The following is a 13,234-nucleotide window of genomic DNA, read 5'->3' as shown; positions in this document are numbered from 1 at the left end:
CATGATGTATGGCTATTAGTTCCCCTCGTAGCTTGGCGTCCCAGGGAACGTATAACCTTCCATCGTAGTACATTAGGCCTTCTTGCTGGGTGATCCCTCTAGGGTGATGGAGGGATGCTTCTATTCCCTTGTCCCACCGGGTTACGTCTCATAGCGCTGTTCGTATTTTCTTGTGAACTTCCTCCTCGCTTGGCATGATTAGGGCTCGGAACATCTCTGGTTTTAGGACTACAACTTCTTTATTATCCTCGCTTCCTTGATCATGGTCCGCCCTTCGGGATAATAGATCCGCCTTCTTGTTGGCGGTTCCCGGTTTGTGGTGTAGGGTGAAGTGATACTCGGCGAGTTCAGTAACCCATCTGGCTTGCCGACGGTTGAGCTTCTGAGGTTTTCAGAAGTACTGGAGGTTCTGATGATCTGTCCATATCTCGAAGTCTTGGTATGCTCCCATGAGATAATGCCTCCAGTCTTCCAGTGCGAGCATGATTGCTAGAAGTTCCTTGTCATAAATTTCATAGTTTCGCTCCGTGGTGGTTAGGGCCTTGGATAGGAATGCCACCGGTCTCCACTTTCCCTCTTGTTCCTGCGACAGTACCGCTCCTATGGCTCCTTCACTTGCGTCTGCCTCCACGCGATACTTCCCGGTTCGGGTAGGTATCGCTAGCACTACTTCTTCGGCTAACTTCCTTTTGATCTCCTGGAACGCGTCTTCTTGCGTTCTTCCCCACTGCCACTCGGCTTTTCCCGTGAGCTGGGTTAACGGTTTTATGTGCTTGCTGTAGTCCCGGATGAACCGTTGGTAGAAATTGGTGAAGCCTAGGAACGATTGTAGTTCTCGCTTTTTGGTGGGCTGGGGCCACTCTGTAATTCCTTTGACCTTTACGGGGTCCATGCGCACCGATCCTTGGCTGATGATTACTCCGAGGTACTCGGTCTCTAGTACCTCGAATTCGCACTTCTCCACTTTGAGGAACAAGTTGTTGGCCCGGAGGATGGCTAAAACCTCTCGAACCACACCGCGATGTCGGTCCTTGTCCTTGGTACAGATAAGGATGTCATCCAAGTACACGGTGACGTCTCCTTTTGCGATCTGTTCTTTGAATAGGTCGTTCATCATCCATTGAAACGTCGCGGGCGAATTTGTGAGTCCGAAGAACATCACCATCGGTTCGAATAATCCTCGATTTGTTCAAAAGGCCGCCTTCCACTCGTCTCCCCCCTTGATTCTTACATTGTTATACCCCCATCGCACGTCCAGCTTAGTAAAGTACTTGGCATCTTTTAGTTGGTCCATCAGTTCCCCGATAAGGGGAAGAGGATACCGGTTTTTGATGGTCATTTCATTTAGTTTCCGGTAATCTTGTATGGGACGAAGTTTTCCGTCCTTCTTTTTGACAAAAAAGAAAGGGGATGCCATGGGGGATTTGGATGGTCGAATTCTTCCGGATTCTAGGTTTTCGTCTAGGAATTTATCCAACTCCTCCTGTTCAGTAGGGTTTAGGGGGTACACCTTACAGTCTAGGCTGGCTTGAGCGTTTGGGATAAGTTTGATGGCATGATCCCATGGTTTACGCGGGGGTAATTCATCGAAGTTCTCCTTTGCAAAGACGTCCTTGTAATCCCAGTATGGTTCCGGTACTATTTCTTCGAACGTCTTGGCTTCCTTCCTTTTGTTAGCCTTGGCGGCTAGCTCATTGGCCTTGCTTCCCATGGCCTGTATGTGAAAGGCTTCTTCGAAGTCTATCACCAGTATAGTGTCTCCCTCTTCTACTTCTGTTCCCCAGGTTTGTTCAGGATCGTCGTCAGGCAGTAGAAAAGGTATCTTGTGGCATGTACACCGGGCGAGTGTTACTGCTCCTGTTTTCCAGTCAATGATGGGATTATGGCGTTTGAGCCAATCATGTCCTAGGAACAATGGTACGTTTCCTAGGTCCACGACAGCTAGGTCGATTTTTTCATGATGATCCCTGATGGTCATGCGCAACTCTACTATTTCTGTGATGTCTCCTCCTTTATTTCGGCTGCCGTTGGCATTGTATACGGCCTGTGCTTTGGGTAGTTTTACCGTATTCATTTGGTGTTCCTGTACGAACATTCGGTTTATGCAGCTTCCCGTGCACCCACTGTCAACTAGGGCGTTGACTGCTCGTACTTGGCTGGTGTCCAAGGTCTCGAGTTGTACCTGGATGTTAACGCTCCGTCCTTTTCCTCCTCGAATATATTGGGGGGGCACCCGTAGGTCCTCCATATTTTGTAGACACATTTCTCGCTGCCTGTAGGTTTCTTTTGAAGATCCGATGAGGTCCAGGACCAGATCCTCGTCTACTTCTATGAGGCGTCTGGGGTGTATCCACATGCGTAGAGTGGCGAGCTTCCCTTCCATCGTTCTTTCTTGCCTCATTTTCCTTCTTACCCACTCGGCGCTATGCGGTTTAAGCCACCCTTTATCCCACTTGTTGTCATAATATTCTTCTTCTAGCTCGGTTACCTCATAGTCGTCCGGGTACTCCTCGGTGTGAATCACCGGGTCTTCCCCTCGTGTCTTGATACTTTGTTGGTAACTGTAATCATCTTCCTCATCAGGCACTTCTTCGAGAGAAACGGTTTTTTTATTACAAGTAGGAGAGGCACATAATGGTCCCACCGACCTGCCCACCGGGGAACACGAGCCCCCGGTGCCATTATGTGTTAGCGATGAAGGGGGTAGACGCACCATGAAAGGCTGTAAAGGGATGGGGTCCCTGGTCGTCTGGACTGTTCTTTGCGGGGCAGCGGTTTTCTTGCTGGGGATTCGCGTTCCCTCTTGCGGCTCCGTTCCACGATAGGGGCAGCCGGTCACTCGTGGCTGGCGCATACATTCCGCCCCCGAGTGGGGTTCTTCACTGCTCGCCTTGGGCTCAGCCGCTTTTCCTCTGTTCCCCGCGCCGTCATCTGCCCCCGACGGAGTGAGGTTGATCCCGAGTTTCCCGCCGCCTTGCGCAGCATACGCCGCTTGTGCTTTCGCACCGGTGGCCAAGGATCTTGAATGGGGTTCTTCTTCGAGCACGGTGGTAATCCCCTGTACACCGTTCTTTTTATGCGACTGAGTAATTTCATTTTGTGACTGCATGAAAGTGATTCCATTGCCTCGAGATACTACATGCGGTATATTAGTCCGACCTGCGGGATTCTGTGACGCACCACTAAATGAAAATTGTGTCCTTTGCCGACGCGCGTTTGTCGCTTATGCCGCCGGCTCGTCTTTTACCTCCTCGATCTTCAATGTGGAGGCTTCCCCTTCTTCATCCTTCAATACTTGTTGGTACATTGCGCGGATTTGAGCTCGAGAGAACTTGGGCTGGTGCTTGACGAGCCATGTACTTTCGTCCTTTGGGCACTTGTTGTCTTGCTTCCGATGACCCTTGTGACCGCAGCGGAAGCATCGTCCTTCCTTCCACAGTCGATCTATTTCCATCGGTTGTCCTTGCCCCCCCGTACATGGTACCCGTTCCTGTCTTCTTGTCACTCTGGGAATTCCCGGAGCTACCGGCTTTTCCCATTCCCTTGTTCTGCTGACCCTGCGCTCTCTGGTTTCTGCCAGCGTCTTCCGCTAGTCCCACCCGGTAATTGTAGTCCATCTGCTCGACCCGGAATTTCCATTCTGCGTACGTTCTTGGAAGCGCAGTTCCGGTAGTGTGAATCGTGGTTTTGATGTTTTTTTGAATGGCCGGTTTGAGGATCTCGATCATGTATTCCTCGTTGTGTCGTTTGCCGGATTCTTTGGCCAACCTTTCGAAGTCGCGGAAGAATTCCTTTGCCGATTTGTATGTATTTTGACGAATGCGCTTGAACTCCTGTAATTTGAGTTCTACCTCTGCGTCGGTTCAGAACTGGTCTTCGATGATCTGCCGGAATACATGCCATGCGGGGTATCGCAGGTATCCGCATGTTTCGTCATAGTATTCGTCCCGGGCGTGATTCCACCAGTGCAAGGCTTTGTCTGTGAGTCAGAACGTACAGAACACTACCTGGTTCGGGTTTTGCCCATGTGCATTCATGGTGAACTGTTGGGGGAATACATTGAAGTAGTCCTCGCATTGGTTAAGAAAGCGATCTACGTCGCTGGACTCCCCTTTGAACTTCTCGGGAGGGTCCGCCAGTTGCGGCTTCACCTGTCCCCATGGGTTTGTGTTTGCCACCCCGACTATGAATGGTGGCAGCGTGTTCGGTGGTTGTACGGGGTCTGCGGGAATGGGAATTGCCGCAGGTCGTGGTAGAGATCTTAATGCAGGGTTGTGATGGGGTGAAAGGGGTCCTTGTGGCGCAGGTGCTGGTACCATGGGGACTGCTGCGGCTGTGGCTGCGGCTGCACCCACGCTTCCTGGTGTTCCTGCAGCTGCAAACAGCTGGCTAGGGTCAACGTACCCCGTCCTCTTGAGAATTGACAGATGACTCAAGTCCACGGTGCTTCCACTTGACGCTTCTGATGGTACTGGAACCTGGTACCATTCTCCGGGGTCCGTGTAGTCATCCGGGTGTACTTGGTTCCACAGAACGTTCGTATGGAAAATGGTTTCTCGGTAGATCACCTGCGCTCCAATCTGTGAACTCTTTTCTTTCTGGAAGTATCTTCCTTGCGGCGAACTGTTCCATGACAATTCCCACGGTAACTTCCTTTCTATCCATCGTAGCATTTCCAAATAGGTCATATTTTCTAGTTTGGCCTCAGTAGGCTCCCGAGCTAGATCCTTCCACGAATTCTGGTATGACGTCCTCCTCTCCGTATTCTCCGACTCGATGCTGCTGCTGTAAGTCGTAGTCCGCCCTATTCCAGGGTTCTCATAAATTTCGCCTTCTTCTAAGTCCGAGTGGTCAGACTTGCTCAAAAGGCTCCGTACTTCCTGTGACGATACGGTTCCAGTTTTGAATGATTCTTGCCCACTCATTGACCCTGAGTATGACCTGATCGAAGTCTGGTCTTCGGGGTCTATCCCATACCCAGGGTGCAACGAAGGGAACGGGGGCTGCGAGGGGGTGTTCGGGCGCAAGGGGATAGATTGCGTAGGGGACGTTCTCCCCTTGAGTCCAGCCTTGGAGGGGACCAATTGTTGCGCGGCCCTGGGAGCTCGTCGCTGTTACTGTCCTCTTCTGTATCGCTGCTTTCTTCATTTGAACTGCTTCCAGTTCCATCTTCAACCTCTCCTCTTTCTCCCAGATGATATCTAAGCCCTCTCTGATAGAGGCGCTGTCCGTCTGAATCGTATCCAGGGTTGGCGGCTGAGTTCTCGGTGGATGTGGGGGAAGGGGCGTCCCAGGGGTCATTTCCTTCGCTTTCCCCTTCGTCTTCCTCTTCGGTAATGGGAGAGAGAACACGCTGGTCCACCCCTTGCTCGTAGATTCCTCGCTCTTCCTCTTCTTCAACGACTGGGCCTCTTTGTGCGGGCCATCCTTCCACCTCGGAGTCGGATTCACTGGACTCGTCTGTGTCGGAGTCTTCGGTGATCCACTTGTCGTCATTGATGAAGATGAAGTGGACGTGGGGTGTAGGTCTGTCGTCGACGTAGTCGGGAGGGGGTGTGTTCGGTCATCTAGCCTCCGGGTTGGAGGCTTCGACGGGGAGAGTTTCTTTGGAGACTGGCTCCTGGGTTCTTCGGTATTCGTATCCATATAGGAATGCAAGGTAGGCTACGGCAATAAAGCCTTGTAGTCCAAAGAGGTCGGTGAGGTATTGTTCAATGGGGTTCATTCGTTACTGTTCGTCAATGTGGTTGCTGATGAAGAGTAAGAAAGTCTCGAACTAATTGTTAGCGACCAATTACACAAACAAGATCAAACAACTAGGCGTGACTCGCACTTCGGTCAGGTGCCTTATGTTGCTCGCAGGTATATGTGCAGGGAGCTATCGCTTAGTTGAGCGAGAGTGAGTTCAGACTAAGTTATCGGGTGAATAAACTTTAGTTCGAGACTGAGGTTTAAGACCTGCAGTCGAGCTACTTAAATACAGTTTGGGTCGTGCTAAATATACTACAAGTGTCTGCAATGGTACGGTAAATGTACTGAACCCACATGGTGAATGCGATCAAGTCCGGATATTTAGCATAGCGAGATTACGAGAGAGCCGATAAGATAAGATAAAGCGTGAAATCGTAATAGGCAGAGCACCAAAGGATAGTATGAGAAGTATTGGAGATCCTGAGAAAAAACAAGCTGTTCCTGAAAGCAGAGAAATGTGAGTTTGAAGTGCTTGAAACCAAGTATTTAAGCATCATCATCAATGAAGGATCAATCCAAATGGATCCAGTAAAGGTCAAAGGAATCATGGAATAGCCAAAACCCAAAAAGAAGCATGAACTTTAATCATTCCTAGGCTTCATGAATTTCTATCAACAGTTTATCTGCAACTGAAAAAGGATGTGGAAGCCTATGTGCATAGGTGTGAGGCTTGTCAAAGAATCAAGTCTAACACCAAACCAAGACAAATGCCATTATACCCCAATAAAGTACCAAGCAGGCCTTAAGAAATTATTTCTGTCAACATAATCACTGATCTTCCCAAATCCAAGGGGTATGACTCCATTCTTATGATTATTGATTGATTCTCCAAGGCAATCCTTCCAGTCCCCTGTACCAAGGAACTGTCATTGATGGGCTGGGCCAAAATCCTATATGATCATATCCACACTAAATATGACATGCTGCAAAAGGCCATCTCTGATTGAGAGCCCCAGTTTGTTTCCAAGTTTATGAAGGAGCTGTACAAGATGTTGGATATCCAAGGAAATCCTTCTACTGCATATCATCCTCAGACCAACAGACAGACTGAATGAGCCAATCAGGAAATTAAAAAGTACCTTCAGGTCTTTGTCAATTATTGACAGGATGACTGGAGTGAGTGATTACCAATTGCAGAATTCCAGTACAACAATCATATCCATTCAGTGACCAGAAAGTCCTCTTTTAAAGTCAACAAAGAGTTTGATCCTGTGGTAGCACCCATTACTGTAAAGAAAAAAGAGGATTCTGCTGCCACCCAGTTTGCTGAGGAGATGAAGAAGATTTATCAGCAGACCCAAACCACACTTGAAAAAGCTGTGGAAGCCATAAAAAGGAGCTATGACAAATGTCACCAAGAGGCTATAGAGTACAAGCCTGGTAATAAGGTGTGGCTTGACTCAATGAACCTTCACCTTCCCCAACCAAAGAAGAAACTGGATGACAAGTGTGTAGGACTGACTCTTCAAAGTCATTTTCAAACTTGGCATCTCTTCATATTGTCTCAAACTTCTGACAAACTGGAAAATTCATGACTGATTCAATGAGGTTTTCTTAACTCCTTACCACCCTCCTGAATTTTTGAACTAAGAACAACCACCTCCACTGCTACCTGATCTTATTGACAGACAAGAAGAATATGAGGTTGAAGCAATTCTGGACAAACAAACTAGAAAAGTTGGCTGTGAAGAGAAATTACTGAGTACCTCATCAAATAGAAAGAATATTTGAACAAGGAAAATATATGGGTAGTGAAGTCAGAACTTGACCATGCTCAAAGTGCAATAGGGGACTATGAGGCAGACTGGAATGTGATGAACCAGCAGACAGAGGTTGTAAAAATCACACCATCTCCAGCTGATTTACCAGACACTCATCAAGCTGAAATGTTCAAAATGTTTAAAAAGAAATTTGGCCCTGACACTGGAAAAGAGATGGATGACTCGATCTATGATGATTCAGAAGATGATGAAATAGTGGAACTCCAGTTGAAATGTCTTCAAAAGGTTTATAAAGACTGGAACAGTTTCAGTTCCAAATACTTTACAGAATACAAGTCTGACAACAACTCAGTCAGAACAACCAAGTCTTAACAGGGGAGTAATATTATAATTTTTCCTTTATCTCATCTTATCTTCAGTGTCTATGTAACGAGCATGCTGATGGAAACCCGACTTCCACTCAACCCAACAAACCACAGCCTGGAAACCTCCGGATTCTGATTCCCAGTTTCTATTTCATATTCTATTTCATATTCCATTTATATTTCACTTCTCCATATTAATTTATCAATAGCCCAACATCGGTAGCAAACATGTCATCAGACCCCATCAGCTACCGACTGGTAGAATACATCCTCCGACAACCCTAGAATGTAGACCACTCCGAGTAGGAACTAGATTGGACTCCTAACTAGTATATAAGCCTTAGAATTACACTGTAGATACTCAGTTCAAATATCAACTTGGTTCAGCCCAATCTCTCTCTCTGACTCTTAAGTCACACTCTCGTTCTCCAGTCTGCGGAACTCTGATCCGTTGGACTTATCTCTTGCCTTGTCTCTGCCACTCCACGGACTTCTGTCTGTATCCATCTTAGGGCTTTGGCTCAGGGGTGACATTGCTAATAGCTTTGCCTATGCCTGATGCATCCTGCGGCATTCTGCTACGTGCACTTACTGCCGCAATCCTATTGGCACGATCCTAACAGTATATTCAAACTCAAACCCTTGAGTTGAAATTTTCTTCTAAAATCATGTCTTCTACCTTCACCGTCCCTCCAGAAACCAGCCGCAACTCCATGGCCAACAACCGAACCTATACCATGGACAATATCCCTGCCTCTACCTCAAAAGAGGGTCCCCTTCTCTTTGGATCGGATTCCGCCCCTTACCAACAATCCCGTAGGGAAACCTATCTCCACAGTGGCTTCACTGCTCGCCAATCCGATGCTAACCGATCGCCTAACCCCTTCCTAGCCCAGCGATCAGAATCCAATGGCTGGGGCGAGTATCGAAGTGACCCCCCACAGAATCCAACTACATCTCTGTTTGATGACATCCAAGGTCACGATGATGACGACAACCAAGGTTCAGAAGATGGGGAATTTCCCCCTCATATGCCAATGAATGCCTGCGGACACCCATTGGGAAATCCTGGCAGTGGCCCACCCAACCCTGGTGGTCCTGGTGGTCCCGGCGGTCCTGGAGGAGGACCCAACAACAATCCTGGTAACAATCCTAACCCTCCCAATAACGACGCCCAGATTCTCATTCAGCTCATGAATGTGCTCCGTGGCATCTCCGATGCTGTCAATGGCAATTGACAACGTGCTGTATGCACCAAGGTCAAGGAACCAGATACCTTCGACGGTTCAGACTCCCAAAAACTCAAAGCCTTCATTGTCTCCCTCCAGTTAAACTTCAATGACCGTCCCGATGCGTTCTGATCGGACATGGCCAAAGTCAACTACGCCATCTCCTTCCTCTCTGGTGTCGCACTCGACTGGTTCGAACCAGATATCCTCCACCCTAACCACCACAACCCTCCTGCCTGAGTATACTCCTATGCCACCTTCCTTTCAGAACTCTGAACCAACTTTGGCCTCTTCGATGCCATTGGAGATGCTGAAGATGAACTCGAAAACCTTCGGATGCACGACGGAAACCACATCATGAAGTATATTGTTAAATTCAATCAGTATGCTGCCATTATTGGCTATGGTGACAACTCCCTTTGTCATGCCTTTTATCGTGGCCTTTGCTCCCGCATCAAGGATGATATGGCTCACCACAGGAAACCCAATAATCTCCGTGATATGCAGAACCTCGCTCAAGAGCTCGACACTCACTACTGGACTTGGAAAGCTGAAATCTCCTGAGAAAATCGCAGTAATCCATCTCCCTCTTCCAGCAACAGCAACAAGGTGAAGGGTTCTAATTCTTCGTCTCCCAACTCCAACTCCGTGAACCAAAAGTCCTCCCATTCAGGCTCCATGGGATCATCTTCGTCTTCCCCCAACAACTCTTCCTCTTCCAACCCTAAGCCCTATGCTGACAAGCTAGGCAAAGATGGCCGTCTTACTCAAGAAGAAAAGGACCGCCATCGGAAGAATAACCTCTGCATGTTCTGCAGAGGTAAGGACAAGACCAAAGATTGCAACAAGCGCAAAGCTGCGGCCTCTGCTCAGGGTCATGCAGCTGCAGCTACTCCTGCCCCTACTCCTGAGTCCACTGCCTCTATTGAAACGGTTCTGTCGGAATTGGAAAACTAGAGAGCAACCCTGTATCCTCCACACTAGGACAGGGTTGCGTTGACTGTCACAGTGCACTGGAGATCGTAACCCTCAACACTGCCGCTCTTTCCAATCATTCCCTAACTGTCTCTCTCTCATCTGAAGTCAGCTCCGGATCGGAGTCCAACGGTTCACTCATTTCTACTATCCTTCGTTTTCTTGCACTCGTTGATTCCAGCTCTAGCCACTGCTTTGTTGATTCGAAGTATGTTGAGGATCACAATCTCCTTACCAAATCTATCCCCCCTGTCCAACTTCAGCTTCTCGATGGCTCTGTCAGATCTCACATCTCCCAATCTATTTCCCTTCCAATCCGTTTCCCTTCTAGAGACATCCTTCCTATTGACTTCTACATCACTCGTCTAGATTCATCTTGTAACGTTGTTCTGGGATACAACTGGCTCTCCCGCTACAATCCATTGATTGACTGGATAAAGCACAGTATCACTTTCTGTTCACCATTATCGGTTGTTTCTTCTTCAAGTGCTTCCATGGCTGCTGACACACATGTGCCAGTCTGCTCGGACTCTTCCAGTCTAATCCAACCATCCCAATCATCATCTTCCACCCCAAAATCGAGATCCCGATGGGCTCCACCGCCTTATGAACCTATCTATTCCTACCCTACCATTTCTTCCTTTGGTGCTTCGGCCGCCCCCAAGATATCTATTATTTCGGCTGCCGCTTTTGTCTGAGCCTGTGTGGAAGAAGGAGCTCAGCAGTTCACATTGCAGCCTTCTATGCCTAGTGTTAGTGGCAAGGCTACCTCCGTGGCACCCACTGACCTATCTGATGTCCCACCAGAGTACCACGAGTTTGCTGATGTATTCAGTGATTCCCTTTCTGAAAAACTCCCCGAGCATCGCCCTTACGACCTCAAGATCAATATTGAGGAAGGCTCCACCCCTCCACTTGGACCCATCTATTCCCTTTCTGAATCTGAACTAAAAGCCTTACGTGAATTTATTGACGATAACATCTGTAATGGTTTCATCACTCCTTCCCACTCTCTGCATGGAGCTCTGGTACTGTTTGTCAAGAAGAAAAACCGGTGAACTTAGACTCTGTGTAGATTATCGTGGCCTTAATAAAATCTCTAAAAAAGACCGTTACCCTTTGCCCCTGATTTCCGACCTCCTCGATTCTGCATGTTCCACTCGTCTCTACACCAAGCTAGACCTTCGCCATGCCTACCATCTCATCCACATAGCCGAGGGTGATGAATGGAAAACCGCTTTTCGGACTCGCTATGGCTCCTTTGAATGGCATGTCATGCCATTTGGACTCACCAATGCTCCCACAGCTTTCCAACGTTTCATCAACGACATCTTTTCTGATATGCTTGATGTATCCATCGTTGTATACCTTGACGACATCCTCATCTACTCTGACAATCCCGAGGATCACCGAAAACACATACGTGAAGTCCTTCACAGACTCAGGGCTAATGGCCTCTACTGCAAGGGTTCTAAATGTGAATTCCATCAGGACTCCGTCAAATATCTTGGTTACGTCCTCTCGCCCGAAGGCTTATGCATGTCCGAAGACAAGGTCAAAGCTATTACCGACTGGCTGGTTCCGCACAAGGTCAAGGATATCCAATCCTTCCTCGGCTTTGCTAATTTCTACCGCCGTTTTATTCATGAGTACAGTGAAATCATCCTGCCCTTAACACGACTCACTCACAAAGGAACTCCGTGGAAATTCGACGACGAATGCCTATCTGCTTTCAATGAGTTGAAGCAGGCTTTCACTCATGCTCCTATCCTCACCCACTGGCTTCTTGACTGTCAACTGGTTGTGGAAACCGACGCATCTGACTATGCTATTGCTGCCATCCTATCCATCTATCTAGAGGATGGTGAGATCCATCCAATATCCTTCTTGTCCCGGAGTCTCCACAGTGCTGAACTCAACTACGATACGCACGATAAAGAGCTTCTAGCCATCTTCAAAGCTTTCAAATATTGGCGTCACTACCTTGAAGGCTCCGTGGAAGCCATTGACGTTGTTACAGATCACAAGAACCTTGAGTACTTCTCTACTACCAAGGTCCTTACCTGACGTCAAGTGCACTGGTCCGAATTCCTCTCTCAATTCAACCTTGTTATTCGGTTCCGACCGGGTAAACTTGGTGGGAAACCGGATGCCCTCACTAGACGATGGGATGTCTACTCTAAAGAGGAGGATAGTCAATATGCTCAAGTCAATCCCCACAATTTCTGACCTGTTTTCACTCAAGAACAACTCTCCGCTTCACTCCATGCTACATTCCTTGAAGGCTCTGCCTTACATGCTAGTGCTATCATGGACATCGACAAGCTCCACTCTGATATCAAGAATGCACAGCCATTGGATTCCGCTGCCACCAAAGGCCTCCGACTCACATCTTCCCCTTCCAACTCCTCTCAGTGGTCCGTGGATGAATCAGGACTACTACGTCTTGACAGTCGCATTTATGTCCCGGACTCCGATGATCTCCATCTTCGCGTTCTCCAAAACAATCATGACCACATCTTGGCAGGTCACTTTGGTCAAAATCGGACTCTTGAACTTGTCCGACGGAATTACACCTGGCCACAGATGTGTGAATATGTTCGCCACTACGTTAAATCCTGCACTACCTGTGGACATAACAAAACACCTAGACACTGCCCTTTTGGCTTACTCAAACCTCTGCCGGTCTCAGAACACCCATGGGATTTCATTTCTATGGATTTCATCGAACAACTACCAGATTCCAATGGATTCACTGCCATCCTCGTAGTCGTTGACCATGCAAGTAAGCAAGCAATTTTCATCCCTACTCATGACACCATCAACTCCGAGGAGCTTGTCTGGTTATTCGTTAACCATGTGTTCACTAAGCATGGTGTTCCCAACCATATAACATCTGACCATGGCTCCGAATTTGTCTCCCAGTTCACGTGCGCTCTTGCCAAAGCTTTGGATATGGAGCTTCACTTCACTTCTGGATATCACCTGGAGGCTGACGGACAAACTGAACGTGCTAACCAAACTCTGGAACAGTACATCTGTATCTACTGCTCCTACCAAGAAGACAATTGGGATACCTTACTCCCCATTGTCGAGTTTGCTTACAACAATGCTCCCAATGCTTCCACCAGAATCTCCCCATTCTTTGCTAACAAAGGCTATCATCCTAATATCACCATGCATCCTGAACGCG

Source organism: Desarmillaria tabescens, assembly GCF_030435595.1.
Source record: "Desarmillaria tabescens strain CCBAS 213 chromosome Unknown EV420scaffold_88, whole genome shotgun sequence".
NCBI lineage: Eukaryota > Fungi > Basidiomycota > Agaricomycetes > Agaricales > Physalacriaceae > Desarmillaria > Desarmillaria tabescens.
This window is presented reverse-complemented; position numbering follows the sequence as displayed.